Here is a 15,569-nt window from a genome sequence, read left to right as displayed (position 1 = left end):
CAACTACTCACCACACTTTATGCACTGTAGCGATAGCTAGATTTAGCTTTTCCTTTTAGCAGTAGATTTATTCTCTAATCCTTTGATTGGCTGGACAACATGTCAGTTCATACTGCAAGAGTTTTAATAGATTGGTGGACGTTCCTCCGGAACCCGTCATAACTGTTGTGGGTGAGAACCATGAGTCTCCTAGGTTTTGTATTGGGGTGGCAGGTAGGCTTGTGGTTAGAGCGTTGGGCCTGTAACCGAAAGGTGCTAGGTTGAATCCCCGAGCTGACAAGGTAAAATTCTGTCGTTCTGCCCTGAACAAGGCAGTTAACCCACTGTTCCTAGGCTGTAATTGAAAATAAGAATTTGTTCTTAACTGGCTTGCCTAATTAAATAAAGGTAAAAAAAAAATGAAGTCAATGTACCCAGAGGAGGAAGCTAATAGCTGTCCTCTGGCTACACCATGGTGCTACCCTAGACGAGGCTTCTGGAGGCTTTCATTGCAAAACAGTGTTTTAACCAATTATTTGGTGACATGACTATATTTAGATTTGTTTTATCTAAAAAATATCATTTTAAATGTTTCACAATTTTTTTTCTGAAATTCACTGAGTAGGATGGTCTTGCACTTCCTCCTGTGAGGAGCCTCCATTGATATTAATATGTCTGTCTGCTGACTGATACATGTCTTCAGATATCTGAAGAGCATACAGTACAATACCACAAAAGTGTCTGATCTCCATGTCACCCGCTAGCGAAGTAAGACACTCTCTCATGCCTCGGCTGACTAAATAGAAAGCGAGACTATGGAGCCTAGTATGACCCCTCTTCTGGCACACACAAACTGTGTGAAATATATTTGAATCCATTACATCTACAGTAGACACTATGTTGTGAATTGGATAGCAACATGAGTTAATGTCACATTTACATTTGACATTTTTGAAACACTTTACTTGACACCCAGTGCCATAACACATTATGACACGGACATAACCATGCCATATCAAATTACATAACCTGTTATAATATGGTCTTACCACTGTCATGACACATACAGTACCTGTCAAAAGTTTAGACATACCTACTCATTCAAGGGTTGTTATTTATTTTAACTATTTTCTACATTGTAGAATAGTGAAGACATCAAAACTATGAAATAACACATATGGAATCACGTAGTAACCAAAACAAGTGTTAAAAAAATCTAAATATATTTTATATTTCAGATTCTTCAAAGTAGCCACCCATTGCCTAGATGACCGCTTTGCACACTCTTGACATTCTCTCAACCAGCCTTTCAATTGGGAGTACTGTATATTTAGACTTGTTTTGACATATATTGCGTTTATTTATGTCTGGTTATGACACAAGAGTGTCAAAAACCTCCAAACCTACCACACAGGGAAAAACATTCCACTACAACATAACAAACATACTGTTGACATGTAGGCTATCTAACATTTTTTTTATTAACCATATTAAATTATCATTGTAATTGCGCACACAGTGATGTCAGACATGCACCTACCCAATACTCTTTTGTTGATGATTAAATATGAATGATGAATGTAGGAGCAGATTTCAGGAGCAGGACAAGACACCCTCTTTTAGATTGATGACTGATATAAGGGCATGTACGTGATAGGCCTATCTGGCTTATATGATTATGAGGGTCATAAGTCTTCCTGACAGTGTCATAAGGTGTATTTTATACAAGCTATTTAAAATAGAGGTCGACCGATTAATCGGAATGGCCGATTAATTAGGGCCGATTTCAAGTTTTCATAACAATCGGCCAAATCGGTGTCCGAAAATTCCGTTTTTTTACACCTTTATTTAATCTTTATTTAACTAGGCAAGTCAGTTAAGAACACCTTCTTATTTTCAATGACGGCCTAGGAACGGTGGGTTAACTGTCTCATTCAGGGGCAGAACGACAGATTTTCATCTTGTCAGCTCGGAGGATTCAATCTTGCAACGTTACAGTTAACTAGTCCAACGCTATAACCACCTGCCTCTCGTTGCACTCCACAAGGGGCCTGCCTGTTACGCGAATGCAGTAAGCCAAGGTAAGTTGCTAGCTAGCATTAAACTTATAAATGTTTATAAATCTTATAAAAACAATCAATCAATCATAATCACTAGTTAACTGCACATGGTTGATGATATTACTAGTTTAACTAGTGTGTGACTGAGCATACAAGCATACAAGTATCTGATTGAGCGGTGGTAGGCAGGAGCAGGCTCGTAATCATTCATTCAAACAGCACTTTCGTGCGTTTTGCCAGCAGCTCGGCGTTGTGTGTCAAGCACTGCGCTGTTTATGACTTCAAGCCTATCAACTACTGAGATGAGGCTGGTGTAACGAAGTGAAATGGCTAGCTAGTTAGCAGGGTGCGCGCTAATAGCGTTTCAAACGTCACTCGCTCTGAGACTTGGAGTAGTTGTTCCCCTTGCTCTGCATGGGTAACGCTGCTTCGAGGGTGGCTGTTGTCATTGTGTTCCTGGTTCGAGCCCAGGTAGGAGCGAGGAGAGGGATGGAAGCTATACTGTTACACTGGCAATACTAAAGTGCCTATAAGAACATCCAATAGTCAAAGGTTAAATTCTTGGATATAGGGGGCGCTCTTTTAATTTATGGATAAAAAAACTTAAGATATTTTGTCACGAAAAGATGCTCGACTATGCATATAATTGACAGCTTTGGAAAGAAAACACTCTGACGTTTCCAAAACTGCAAAGATATTGTCTGTGAGTGCTACAGAACTAATGCTACAGGCGAAACCAAGATGAAATTTCATACAGGAAGTGCCCCAGATTTTGAACGGGCTGTGTTCCAATGTCTCCTTAAATGGCTGTGTATGGGTCACGAATGAGCTTAGACTTTCTGTCGTTTCCCCAAGGTGTCGACAGCATTGTGACGTACTTGTAGGCAAATCATTGGAAGATTGACCTTAAGAGACTACATCTACCAGGTGGCCGCTTGGTGTCCTCCGTTGCAATTATTGCGTAATCTCCAGCTGCGTGTATTTTTCGTTTGCTTCGAGGAGAGAAACAGCTGCCACGACTGATTTATCATCGAATAGATATGTGAAAAACACCTTGAGGATTGATTCTAAACAACGTTTGCCATGTTTCTGTCGATATTATGGAGTTAATTTGGTAAAAAGTTTGGCGTTGTAGAGACTGCATTTTCTGATTTTTTTTTCTTAGCCAAACGTGATGAACAAACGGAGCGATTTCTCCTACACAAGTAATCTTTTTGGAAAAACTGAACATTTGCTATCTAACTGAGAGTCTCCTCATTGAAAACATCCGAAGTTCTTCAAAGGTAAATTATTTCATTTGAATGCTTTTCTTGTTTTTGTGAAAATGTTGCCTGCTGAATGCTAGGCTTAATGTTATGCTAGCTATCAATACTCTTACACAAATGCTTGCGTAGCTATGGTTGAAAAGCATATTTTGAAAATCTGAGATGACAGTGTTGTTAACAAAAGGCTAAGCTTGTGAGTGAATATATTTCTTTCATTTCATTTGCGATTTTTATGAATAGTTAACGTTGCGTTATTGTAATGACCTTGAGGCTATAATTACGCTCCCGGATACGGGATTGCTCGACGCTAGAGGTTAATGAAATACAAATGGTATAGAGGGAAATAGTCCTATAATTCCTATAATAACTACAACCTAAAACTTCTTACCTGGGAATATTGAAGACTCATGCTGAAAGGAACCACACGCTTTCATATGTTCTCATGTTCTGAGCAAGGAATTTAAGCTTTCTTTACCTTAAGTTAGCTTTCTTACATGGCACATATTGCACTTTTACTTTCTTCTCCAACACTTTGTTTTTGCATTATTTAAACCAAATTGAACATGTTTCATTATTTATTTGAGGCTAAATTTATTTTATTGATGTATTATATTAAGTTAAAATAAGTGTTCATTTAGTACTGTTGCAATTGTCATTATTACAAATAAATAAAATAAATCCCCAAAAATTGGCCGATTAATCGATATCGGCTTTTGGTCCTCCAATAATCGGGTATCGGTGCTGAAAAATCATAATCGGACGAACTCTAATTTAAAATGCGATGAAAAAAACATGGCTGTAAATAATTCATTACAACAATAAAGGATTTAAGAAAAACTTTCAAACTAAAGAAAAGTTATTTGCCGGGGAAAATATAATTTGTCTTAACCAGCAACAAATTAACGCAATATATGTCACAAAAGGTCTAAATACATAACAGTCATGACATATTATGACTGTCATAATGTGTTATGACACTGGGTATCAAGTAAAGTGTTACCAGCATAGTAATTTAGCAGATTTACAGTCATGTTTTTCCAGCAGTGAGTGCATACATTTTCATACTGGTCACCTGTGGGACTTGAACACACAACCCTGGCATTATAAGGGCTCTGCTCTACGAACTGAGTCACACAGGACCTGTTGCACAAAGTTTTAAGTTATTTATCTATCAATGGTCATTTGAAGAAACAGCTGTGCAAAGTAGTTTTGTAGAGATTTTGCTCCAATTATAAAGCTTGAAGGTGACTGACATTATGATGGGAAAAGGCAAGCATTTTAGATTATATGCTGTTCCGCAGGCCTGGCAGATGAATTATGCACACTGATTGTTATTCTCCAAGGTGTCCCTCTAATGCAGATATGTGAAAGTAAACAAATACAATAGAGGACAGACATGACAGCAGTCATCCATGGCTACAGTTTTTGTTTTACTGTTCGTACTGTGCGTCTATTTGCATCAATGGTCCACAGAATTCAGGTTGGTCTCAGACTATATGTGACATAGTTACGAAAACCCAGGACACTCAAATGTGTATAATATGTTATGTTTGGTATGGTTATATAAGACAGAAGGTTACTTAAGGCAAAAAAACAAATGATGGTGGTTGGTGGGGGTGGATGGGTGGGTGTTTACTACTTTTTAGCTACTTTACAACTACATAGCATGTTAGCTAACCCTTCCAATAACCTTAACCCAACTCCTAACCCCTATCTCCTAGCCTAGCTAACATTAGCCACCTAGCTAACATTAGCCACAACGAATTGGAATTTGTAACATATCATATGAATTGTAGTTCGTAACACATCACACGAAATGAATGATGAACAACCACAAATGAATACATACCATACCAAATGTAACACATACTCATTTGAGTGTCCCGTATTTTTGTTTATCATGTTACGCCTACCCTAGCCCAATAATGGACAAAAGGAGTCTAACGTTACTCCTTATAGTCAAAGACACATACATGTTCTGTTTAGAAGCGAATTGGCTCTGGCAGCCAAAACAGCCAAATACTCCATCTAAACGTGAATCGATTCTCAATTGCGGTACGGTTCTAGAAACATAAAGCCCTCTACTTTCATCCCCTCAGCAGCCTCCGCTGCTGTGCACTGTTTTAACCCGTTTGTAACACAGATGCAGCGCCAGTATTTTTCAGTGACAACACGTTTGTGGCGGCAGTCTTCCATATACACACAGGTGTTAGGAGACACAGATAGCTAATTTGCACAGATAGTAAACTCTGTCTTCCGTCTGTTTTCCATTAACAAGCGCCGTAACATGGAAATATGGCTGTGTGGGAACCCTATAAAAAGGTGTGTAATTGAACCTTTTTTCATTTTTTATTATTTCTTGCTGATATGGAAGATAAATTCCTTACGTTTCCAAAACCATACCGACAGTGTCAGGGCTCTTAAAACTCCCCGACCAGAAGACACTATCATCAATAGTCACTAAAGGTTATTAGCATCTACGAATGGGCAACATCTACCCCAGTTTGCAGAATCACACCATACCTTGTTTAGAAGCACAGTAAGAGCCAATTTATGCTTGATTCGAAATGTGGTCGGAGGCACCATATGGATATTTGAAGCAAGGCACGGCCAAATTGAGCTCTGTAACACATGGCTGTGAGCCTCTCAAATTTTATAACAATGCAGAGGGCTCCATATAGCTCCGCAGTGAAATGATTGGTTGACAGTAGGTGAGGGCCGGAGGTCCTGTATGAACACAAACTAATTTCCATGACAACTTCCTTCACAACAGCTCTGCGCTGCTCGGCGAAGGTCAAGAAGTATGAATGCCCTGACTCCTGCAGAGGTCATATCACCGTAAATGCGATCAATGCAGATGTCCGATTGAACATGTAGCACCTTTAATTGCTGTTCCCACATGCTTCAAGAGGGCCACCATTGTTCCTGTTCCCAAGAAAGCTAAGGTAACTGAGCTAAACGACTACCGCCCTGTAGCACTCACTTCCGTCATCATGAAGTGCTTTGAGAGACTAGTCAAGGACCATATCACCTCCACCCTACCTGACACCCTAGACCCACTCCAATTTGCTTACCGCCCAAAATAGGTCCACAGACGATGCAATCTCAACCACACTGCACACTACCCTAACCCATCTGGACAAGAGGAATACCTATGTGAGAATGCTGTTCATCGACTACAGCTCGGCATTCAACACCATAGTACCCTCCAAGCTCGTCATCAAGCTCGAGACCCTGGGTCTCGACCCCGCCCTGTGCAACTGGGTACTGGACTTCCTGACGGGCCGCCCCAGGTGGTGAGGGTAGGCAACAACATCTCCACCCCGCTGATCCTCAACACTGGGGCCCCACAAGGGTGCGTTCTGAGCCCTCTCCTGTACTCCCTGTTCACCCACGACTGCGTGGCCACGCACGCTCCAACTCAATCATCAAGTTTGCGGACGACACAACAGTGGTAGGCTTGATTACCAACAACGACGAGACGGCCTACAGGGAGGAGGTGAGGGCCCTCGGAGTGTGGTGTCAGGAAAATAACCTCACACTCAACATCAACAAAACTAAGGAGATGATTGTGGACTTCAGGAAACAGCAGAGGGAACACCCCTATCCACATCGATGGAACAGTAGTGGAGAGGGTAGCAAGTTTTAAGTTCCTCGGCATACACATCACAGACAAACTGAATTGGTCCACTCACACAGACAGCATCGTGAAGAAGGCGCAGCAGCGCCTCTTCAACCTCAGGAGGCTGAAGAAATTCGGCTTGTCACCAAAAGCACTCACAAACTTCTACAGATGCACAATCGAGAGCATCCTGGCGGGCTGTATCACCGCCTGGTACGGCAACTGCTCCGCCCACAACCGTAAGGCTCTCCAGAGGGTAGTGAGCTCTGCACAACGCATCACCGGGGGGAAACTACCTGCCCTCCAGGACACCTACACCACCCGATGTTACAGGAAGGCCATAAAGATCATCAAGGACATCAACCACCCGAGCCACTGCCTGTTCACCCCGCTATCATCCAGAAGGCGAGGTCAGTACAGGTGCATCAAAGCTGGGACCGAGAGACTGAAAAACAGCTTCTATCTCAAGGCCATCAGACTGTTAAACAGCCACCACTAACATTGAGTGGCTGCTGCCAACACACTGACACTGACTCAACTCCAGCCACTTTAATAATGGGAATTGATGGGAAATGATGTAAATATATCACTAGCCACTTTAAACAATGCTACCTTATATGTTACTTACCCTACATTATTCATCTCATATGCATACGTATATACTGTACTCTATATCATCGACTGCATCCTTATGTAATACATGTATCACTAGCCACTTTGTTTACATACTCATCTCATATGTATATACTGTACTCGATACCATCTACTGTATCTTGCCTATGCTGCTCTGTACCATCACTCATTCATATATCCTTATGTACATATTCTTTATCCCCTTACACTGTGTATAAGACAGTAGTTTTGGAATTGTTAGTTAGATTACTTGTTGGTTATTACTGCATTGTCGGAACTAGAAGCACAAGCATTTCGCTACACTCGCATTAACATCTGCTAACCATGTGTATGTGACAAATAAAATTTGATTTGATTGGATTTGATTTGTAGCCTTGCTCAGTGAAGAGAGAGCAAAAGACAAGAGGTGCAAAGTGCTTAAGTAAAAAAAACTTGAAAGTACTACTTAAGTAGTTTACTATTTATATTTGTGACAACTTTTACTTTTACTTCACTACATTCCTAAAGAAAATATTATACTTTTCACTACATTTTCCATGACACCCAAAAGTACTTATTACATTTTGAATGCTTAGCAGGACAGGAAAATGGACTAATTCACACACTTACAGTGCATTCAGAAAGTATTCAGACCCCTTGACCTGATCATCAAGGACAACAACCATCCGAGCCACTGCCTGTTCACCTTGCTATCATCCAGAAGGCGAGGTCAGTACAGGTGCATCAAAGCTGGGACTGAGAGACTGAAAAACAGCTCCTATCTCAAGGCCATCAGACTGTTAAACAGCCATGAGGCTGATGCCAACATATAGACTCAAATCTCTGGCCACTTTAATAAAGGTATCACAAGTCACTAGTAAATAACGGCACTTTAATTTTGGATACATATCCTACATTACTCACCTCATATGTATATAGTGTATTCTATACCATCTACTGCATCTTGCCTATGTCGCACGGCCATCACTCATCCATATATTTATATGTACATATTCTTATTCATCCCTTTACATTTGTGTGTATAAGGTTGTTGTTGTGAATTTGTTAGATTACTTCACTGTCAGAACTAGAAGCATAAGCATTTCCCTACACTTGCATTAACATCTGCTAACCATGTGTATGTGACCAATAAAATTTGATTTGACCAAGAACCCGATGATTAATCTGACAGAGCTCCAGAGTTCCTCCGTGGAGAAAGACAATCATCTCTGCATTGTCCAGAAAGACAACCATCTCTGCAGCACTCCACCAATCAGGCATCCACCAATCAGTAAAAGGCACATACATGACTGCCCGCTTGGAGTTTGCCAAAATCAAATTAAATTGTATTGGTCACATGCACCGTATACAATAGGTGTAGACCTTACCGTGAAATGCTTACTTACAAGCACTTAACCATCAATGCAGTTAAGAAAATAGTTCAGCAAATATTAACTAAATAAACAAAAGTAAAAAATAATACCAAAATAAAATAACATCAGGATATATACAGGAGTACCGGTACCAAGTCAATGTGCAGGGGTACATGTTAGTCGAGGTAATTTGTACATGTAGGTAGGGGTAAAGTGACTATGCATAGATAATAAACAGTGAGTAGCAGCAATGTTAAAACAAATTGGGAGGGGGGGTCAATTCAAATAGTCCGGGTGGCCATTTCATTAATTGTTCAGCAGTCTTATGGCTTGGGGGTAGAAGCTGTTAAGGAGCCTTTTGGACCTAGACTTGGCGCTCCGGTACCGCTTGCCCCAATGATGTACTGGGCTGTACGCACCACCCTCTGTAGCACCGTACGATCGGATGCCGAGCAGTTGACATACCAGGCGGTGATGCAACCAGTCACAATGCTCTTGATTGTGCAGCTCTAGAAATGTTTGAGTATCTGAGGACCAATGTCGAATCCTTTCAGTCTCGAGGAGGAAAAGGCATTGTCGTGCCCTTTTCATGATTTTCTTGGTGTGTTTGGACCATGATAGTTTGTTAGTTTGTTGATGATGTGGACACCAAGGAACTTGAAACTCTCGACCCGCTTCACTACAGCCACAACGATGTGAATGAGGGCATGTTCGGTCCTCCTTTTCCTGTAGTCCACGATCATCTCCTTTGTCTTGCTCACGTTGAGGGAGAAGTTGTTGTCCTGGCACCACACTGCCAGGTCTCTGACCTCCCCCATATAGGCTGTCTCATCGTTGTCAGTGATCAGGCCTACCACTGTTGTGTTGTCAGCAAACTTAATGATGGTATTGGAGTCGTACTTGGTCACGCAGTCGTGGGTGAACAGGGAGTACAGGAGGGGACTAAGTACGCATCCCTGAGGGGACCCTGTGTTGAGCCTCAACGTGGCAAATGTGTTGTTGCCTACCCTTACCACCTGGGGGCGGCCAGTCAGGAAGTTCCGGATCCAGTTGCAGAGGGAGGTGTTTAGTCCCAGGGTCCTTAGCTTAGTGATGAGCTTTGTGGGCACTATGGTGTTAAACGCTGAGCTGTAGTCAATGAACAGCAATCTCACATAGGTGTTCCTTTCGTCCAGGGGGGAAAAGGCAGTGTGGAGTGCAGTAGAGATTCCGTAGACAAAAAGCACATGAAGGACTCTCAGACCATGAGAAACAAGAGTCTCTGGTTTGATGAAACCAAGATTGAACTCTTTGGCCTGAATGCCAATTGTCACCTGGCAATATCCCTATTGTGAAGCATGGTGGTGGCAGCATCATGCTGTGGGGATGTTTTTCAGCAGCAGGGACTGCGAGACTAGTCAAGATCGAGGGAAAGATGAACGGAGCGAAGTACAGAGAGATCCTTGATGAAAACCTGCTCCAAAACGCCCAGGACCTCAGACTGGGGCGAAGGTTCTCCTTCCAACAGGACAACGACCCTAAGCACACAGCTAAAACAACACAGGTGACTTTGGGACAAGTCTCTGAAGGTCCTTGAGTGGCCCAGCCAGAGCCTGGACTTGAACCCGATCTAACATCTCTGGAGAGAGCTGAAAATAGCTGTGCAGCGACGCTCCCTATCCAACCTGACAGAGCTTGAGAGGATCTGCAGAGGTGTGCCAATCGCTGCCAAAGGTGCTTCCACAACGTCCAGAGTAAATGGTCTGAATACTTATGTAAATGTGATATTTATGTTTATTATTTTTATACATTTGCATACATAAAAAACATTTTTTAAAGCGTTTTGCTTTGTCATTATGAGGTATTGTGTGTAGATTGATGAGGGGAGGAAAGTATTTAATACATTTTAGAATAAGGCTGTAACGTAACAAAATGTGGAAAAGGTCAAGGGGTCTGAATACTTTCCGAAAGCACTATATCAAGAGAACATCCCTGGTCATCCCTACTGCCTCTGGCGGACTCACTAAACACAAGCTTCTTTTTAAATTATGTCTGAGAGTTGGAGTGTGCCCCTGGCTATCCGTAAATATTAATAAATATATTGTTATATTGTGCCACCTGTTTAGCTTAATATAAGGAATTGGAAACAATGTATACTTCTACTTTTAAGTATATTCAAAACGAAATACTTTTAGACTTTTACTCAAGTAGTATTTTACTGGGTTACTTTTACTTGAGTAGTTTTCTATTAATTAAGGTATCTTTACTTTTACTCAAGTATGACAATTGGGTACTTTTTCCACCACTGACAAAAGAGCATAGAGGAACGAACAGATAAATAGGCTTACTGTTTAAAAAGGTTGTGAGATATCCCTCTTAGCATCCAATGCATAAATTAACATTCTGACCAATGAAGCTTTCTCTGCTATCAAGGTTTTAGAATAGAACGCAGTGACTCACAAAGGAAAATTGAATGCAATTTGGGAAAACTTAACATGAAGAGTAGAAAGCGCACCATATCCACCCAACATAAATTCAATTTACATACTGGGTGAGTTTACAATTCACATATTGGGCGAGTTGGATTGTTTGAAACCATGGCGATTGCCAACGAATGTCACGCATGCGAGCCCAGTGCCGTTATACCAACTTTATATGGCGGGGAGAGACTTGATTATGCTACATCAATGTTGCATATGCACCACTCATAAAACATTGCAAATTGTGTTCAATGGATGATGCTGAGTGGAGTCAATTCTACTCAAGAAGGCAAAACTGGTTTTCTAACTGATAGGAGCTAAACTTGAGAGGTGGCAGACATACATTGTATTAGTAACGTATAGGATGCGTGTCGTGGTACAAAAAAACCAAAAAGCAACAATGTAGCGAGAGATAGTCATAAATTGCTACAAATTAGGACCGCAAAGACAGAAAAGCCCACCCACCTTTGCGCAGTAAAGTGGCTGCTCTGGGAGTAACGCCGCGTTCATGTGATAGTCGGAGCTAGATAACTCTGACATATCTGACTTGATAACTGGATGAACGCGGCACGTGTATAACTACAAACAGTTAGCAAGTTTCAAATAACCGAGTTTTCTAGTTCCGACTACCTATGAACACAGCTCCTAAAAATGTCCCAGCATTAAAAACGACAACAATTCCCATTGATAGAGCATTACAACTATATGGTCCACAATCTGAATGTATCTAAAGTTATTCATAAAATGTGGTAATAACCTGAATCTAATTGTACATTCAAGACAGTCGGAAAGTCGGTGCACTAGAAATATGTCCGAGTTTCAAACATGGAATTTCGAGTTGGATGACCGTTCAATACGATTTTTCCCAATCGGTATCGTTTTTTCCAGAGTTCTCTGTTGTCTTGAGCACATTGAAGTCAGAGAATTTCCAGTTCCGTTTTGTTTTGAACGCGGCATAAACTACGGGAACGCACCTAGATGATGCAAACAGTTTTGTCGACGTGAGCACTTCTGTTTGGGTGAGAGAATACGCTTAACATTTGAAAACAATGGAATAATAACTTTAACATCTTAGCTCACCTTGTAAAAGTCCTGTGAATAAGTCCATTGAAATAAATGCATCAAATGGGCGTAGTTTTGCGTGCTCCGACTATCCAGTTGTAGCCTAGTGTGAGTCCACAGTCTTTGGCGAATGACTTCGCGATGGGAAGAGAGAGCGAGAGCAGGACCCAGGTGACGTCATGGCGAGAGGGAGGAGCGAGGATCTGAGGAGTTTCATATGGAAACGATGTCATTAGGAGTCAGATAACTTTTCACTGTCTTGGCTTTAGTGTAAAGAAGAAATATGATAATAGGCTGGCCTACTATTCTTATTCTCACCATACTACAATCTTGCTTCAAAATACCACATAACAGATACGTAAGGTCAATTACGCAGAGTTCTCAAACTGATGTGAAAAGCAAATGTGTGAAATCAAATCAAATGTTATTTGTTACATACGTCGAATAGAACAGTTATAGACCTTACCGTGAAATGCTTATTTACAATGAAAAATATTTACTAAATAAACTAAAGTAAAATATAGAAGAGCAAAAATAAAATAACAATAACGAAGCTAAATACATGTTGGGGTACAGGTTAGCCAATGTAATATCTACAGTACCAGTCAAAAGTTTGGAAACACCTACAATACTGATTCAAGGGTTTTTTCTTTATTTTCACTATTTTCTACATTGTAGAATAATAGTGAAGACATCAAACTATTAAAAAATACATATGGAATCACTTAGTAACCAAATAAGTGTGAAAAAAATCTAAATAGATTTTAGATTCTTCAAATTAGACACCTTTACCTTGATGACAACGTTGCACAATCGTGGCATTCTCTTAACCAGCTTCACCTGGAATGCTTTTCCAACAGTCTTAAAGGAGTTCCCACATATGCTGAGCACTTGTTGGATGCTGGTCCCTCACTCTGCTGTCAAACTCATCCCAAACCACTCTCTTTCTTGGTCAAACAGCACTTACTCAGGCTGGAGGTGTGTTGGGTCATTGTCCTGTTGAAAAACAAATGATAGTCCCACCTAGAGCAAACCAGATGGGATAGCGTATTGCTGCAGAATGCCTTGAATTCTAAATAAATCATAGACAGTGTACCAGCAAACCAGCCCCACACCATCACATCTCCTCCTCAATGCTTCACGGTGGGAATCACACATGCAGAGATAATCTGTTGACCTACTCTGAGTCTCAAAAAGGACAGATTTCAACTGGTCTAATGTCCATTGCTCCTGTTTCTTTGCTCAAGCATGTCTCTTCTTATTATTGGTGTTGTTTAGTAGTGGTTTCTTTGCAGAAATCTGACCATGAAGGCCTGATTCACCCAGTATTCTCTGAACAAATCAAATCAAATACAATTTATTTGTCACATGCGCCAAATACAACAGGTACAACGTTTCACCTTACAGTGCAATGCTTACTTACAAGCCCTTAACCAACAATGCAGTTAAGAAAAATACCAAAAAAAATAAATACAAATAAAAGTAACAAATAGTTAAAGAGCACCAGTAAAATAACAATAGCGAGGCTATATACAGGGGGTACCGGAGCATCGGCTCTCAGACCAACAGGCTCCTAGACAGCTTTTACCCTCAAGCCATAAGACTGCAAATAGCCGGACTGCTAAATAGTCTATTAATGGTACTCTATCTGTCTGCACTGACTCGATCTTGCACTGACCCTACGCACAGTCAGTAGACAATGTATACACACCCTATACACAATCATTAACATACACTACATTGACACTCCCACACACATTCACACGCATACAACACACACGCATACCGACACAACACAAACACACATTCATACACATTACACACGCACACTCACACACTTTTACACTCATAATTTTCTGCTGCTACTCTGTTCTTTATTTTACTCTTATTGTTATCTTTCCTGATGCGCAGCCACTTTACCCTGCCTTCATGTACATACAGTATCTACTTCAAATATTATGCAGCTCTGCACCAGTGGTGTAAAGTACTTAAGTAAAAAATACTTTAAAGTACTACTTAAGTAGTTTTTGGGGGTATCTGTACTTTACTTTACTATTTCTATTTTTGACAACTTTTACTTTTACTCCACTACATTCCTAAATAAAATAATGTACTTTTTACTCCATACATTTTCCCGGACACCCAAACGTACTTGTTATATTTTGAATGCTTAACAGGACAGGAAAATGGTCCAACTCACAAACTTATCAAGAGAACATCCCTGCTCATCCCTACTACCTCTGATTTGGCGGATTCACTAAATACAATTCCTTTGTAAATTATGTCTGATTGTTGGAGTGTGCCCCTGACGATCCGTAAATTTTAAAAACAAGAAAATCGTGCCATCTGGTTTGCCATATTTAAGGAATGTTTTATGATTTATACTTTCACTTTTGATACTTAAGTATATTTTTGAAATTACATTTACTTTTGATGCTTAAGTATATTTAAAATCAAATACTTTTAGACTTTTACTCAAGTAGAATTTTACTGGGTGACTTTCACTTTTACTTGAGTAATGAGTAAGTGTCAGAAGGTGGGTGTTGCTGGTGCATGAAGTCAGGCACAGGAGAGCAGAATGAGTGAGCAACGTACTTTACTTAAAATAAAGGCAAAAGGTATCAATATACTTGACCAACAATAAACGGTAATCAATTACGCACAGGTGAAAACAGCACCCGTCGAAAACCAGCCATAACGTACCAAATGAACATTAGAAACAATCACGCACAAAAACATGGGGGAAACAGAGGGTTAAATACATGAACATGTAATTGAGGAATGAAACCAGGTGTGTAGAAAACAAAGACAAAACAAATGGAAAATGAAAGGTGGATCAGCGATGGCTAGAAGACTGGTGCCGTCGACCGCCAAACGCCGCCCGAACAAGGAGAGGGAACGACTTCGGTGGAAGTCGTGACAGTAAGTTATCTTTCCTTTTACTCAAGTATGACAATTGGGTACTTTTTACACAACTGCTCTGCACATTGATGTGGTACTTGTCCTCCCTATACATAGCTCCATTCTTGTTTATTTTATTCATGTGTTACTATTTTATTTTTATGATTCATTTAAAACTCTGCATCGCTGGGAAGGGCTCATAAGCAATCATTTCACAGTAAAGTCTACACCAGTTG

General features: G+C 40.5%; 1 protein-coding gene across 1 annotated transcript in view; it reads right to left on the bottom strand.

The window, feature by feature from the left end:
• LOC112237447 (SH3 domain-binding protein 4) overlaps positions 1 to 12,586 on the bottom strand; it is a 67,753-nt gene extending 55,167 nt beyond the window's left edge. The window contains exon 1 of the mRNA XM_024406040.2: positions 12,451 to 12,586. The gene's annotated coding sequence lies outside the window, so the exon portion shown is untranslated. The remainder of the gene's footprint in view (positions 1 to 12,450) is intronic.
• Positions 12,587 to 15,569: the final 2,983 nt, after the last annotated feature.

Source organism: Oncorhynchus tshawytscha, linkage group LG03, assembly GCF_018296145.1.
Source record: "Oncorhynchus tshawytscha isolate Ot180627B linkage group LG03, Otsh_v2.0, whole genome shotgun sequence".
NCBI classification, from domain to species: Eukaryota; Metazoa; Chordata; class Actinopteri; order Salmoniformes; family Salmonidae; genus Oncorhynchus; species Oncorhynchus tshawytscha.
Note: the sequence above shows the minus strand (reverse complement) of the source record. Positions and strands in the feature narration are given on the sequence as shown.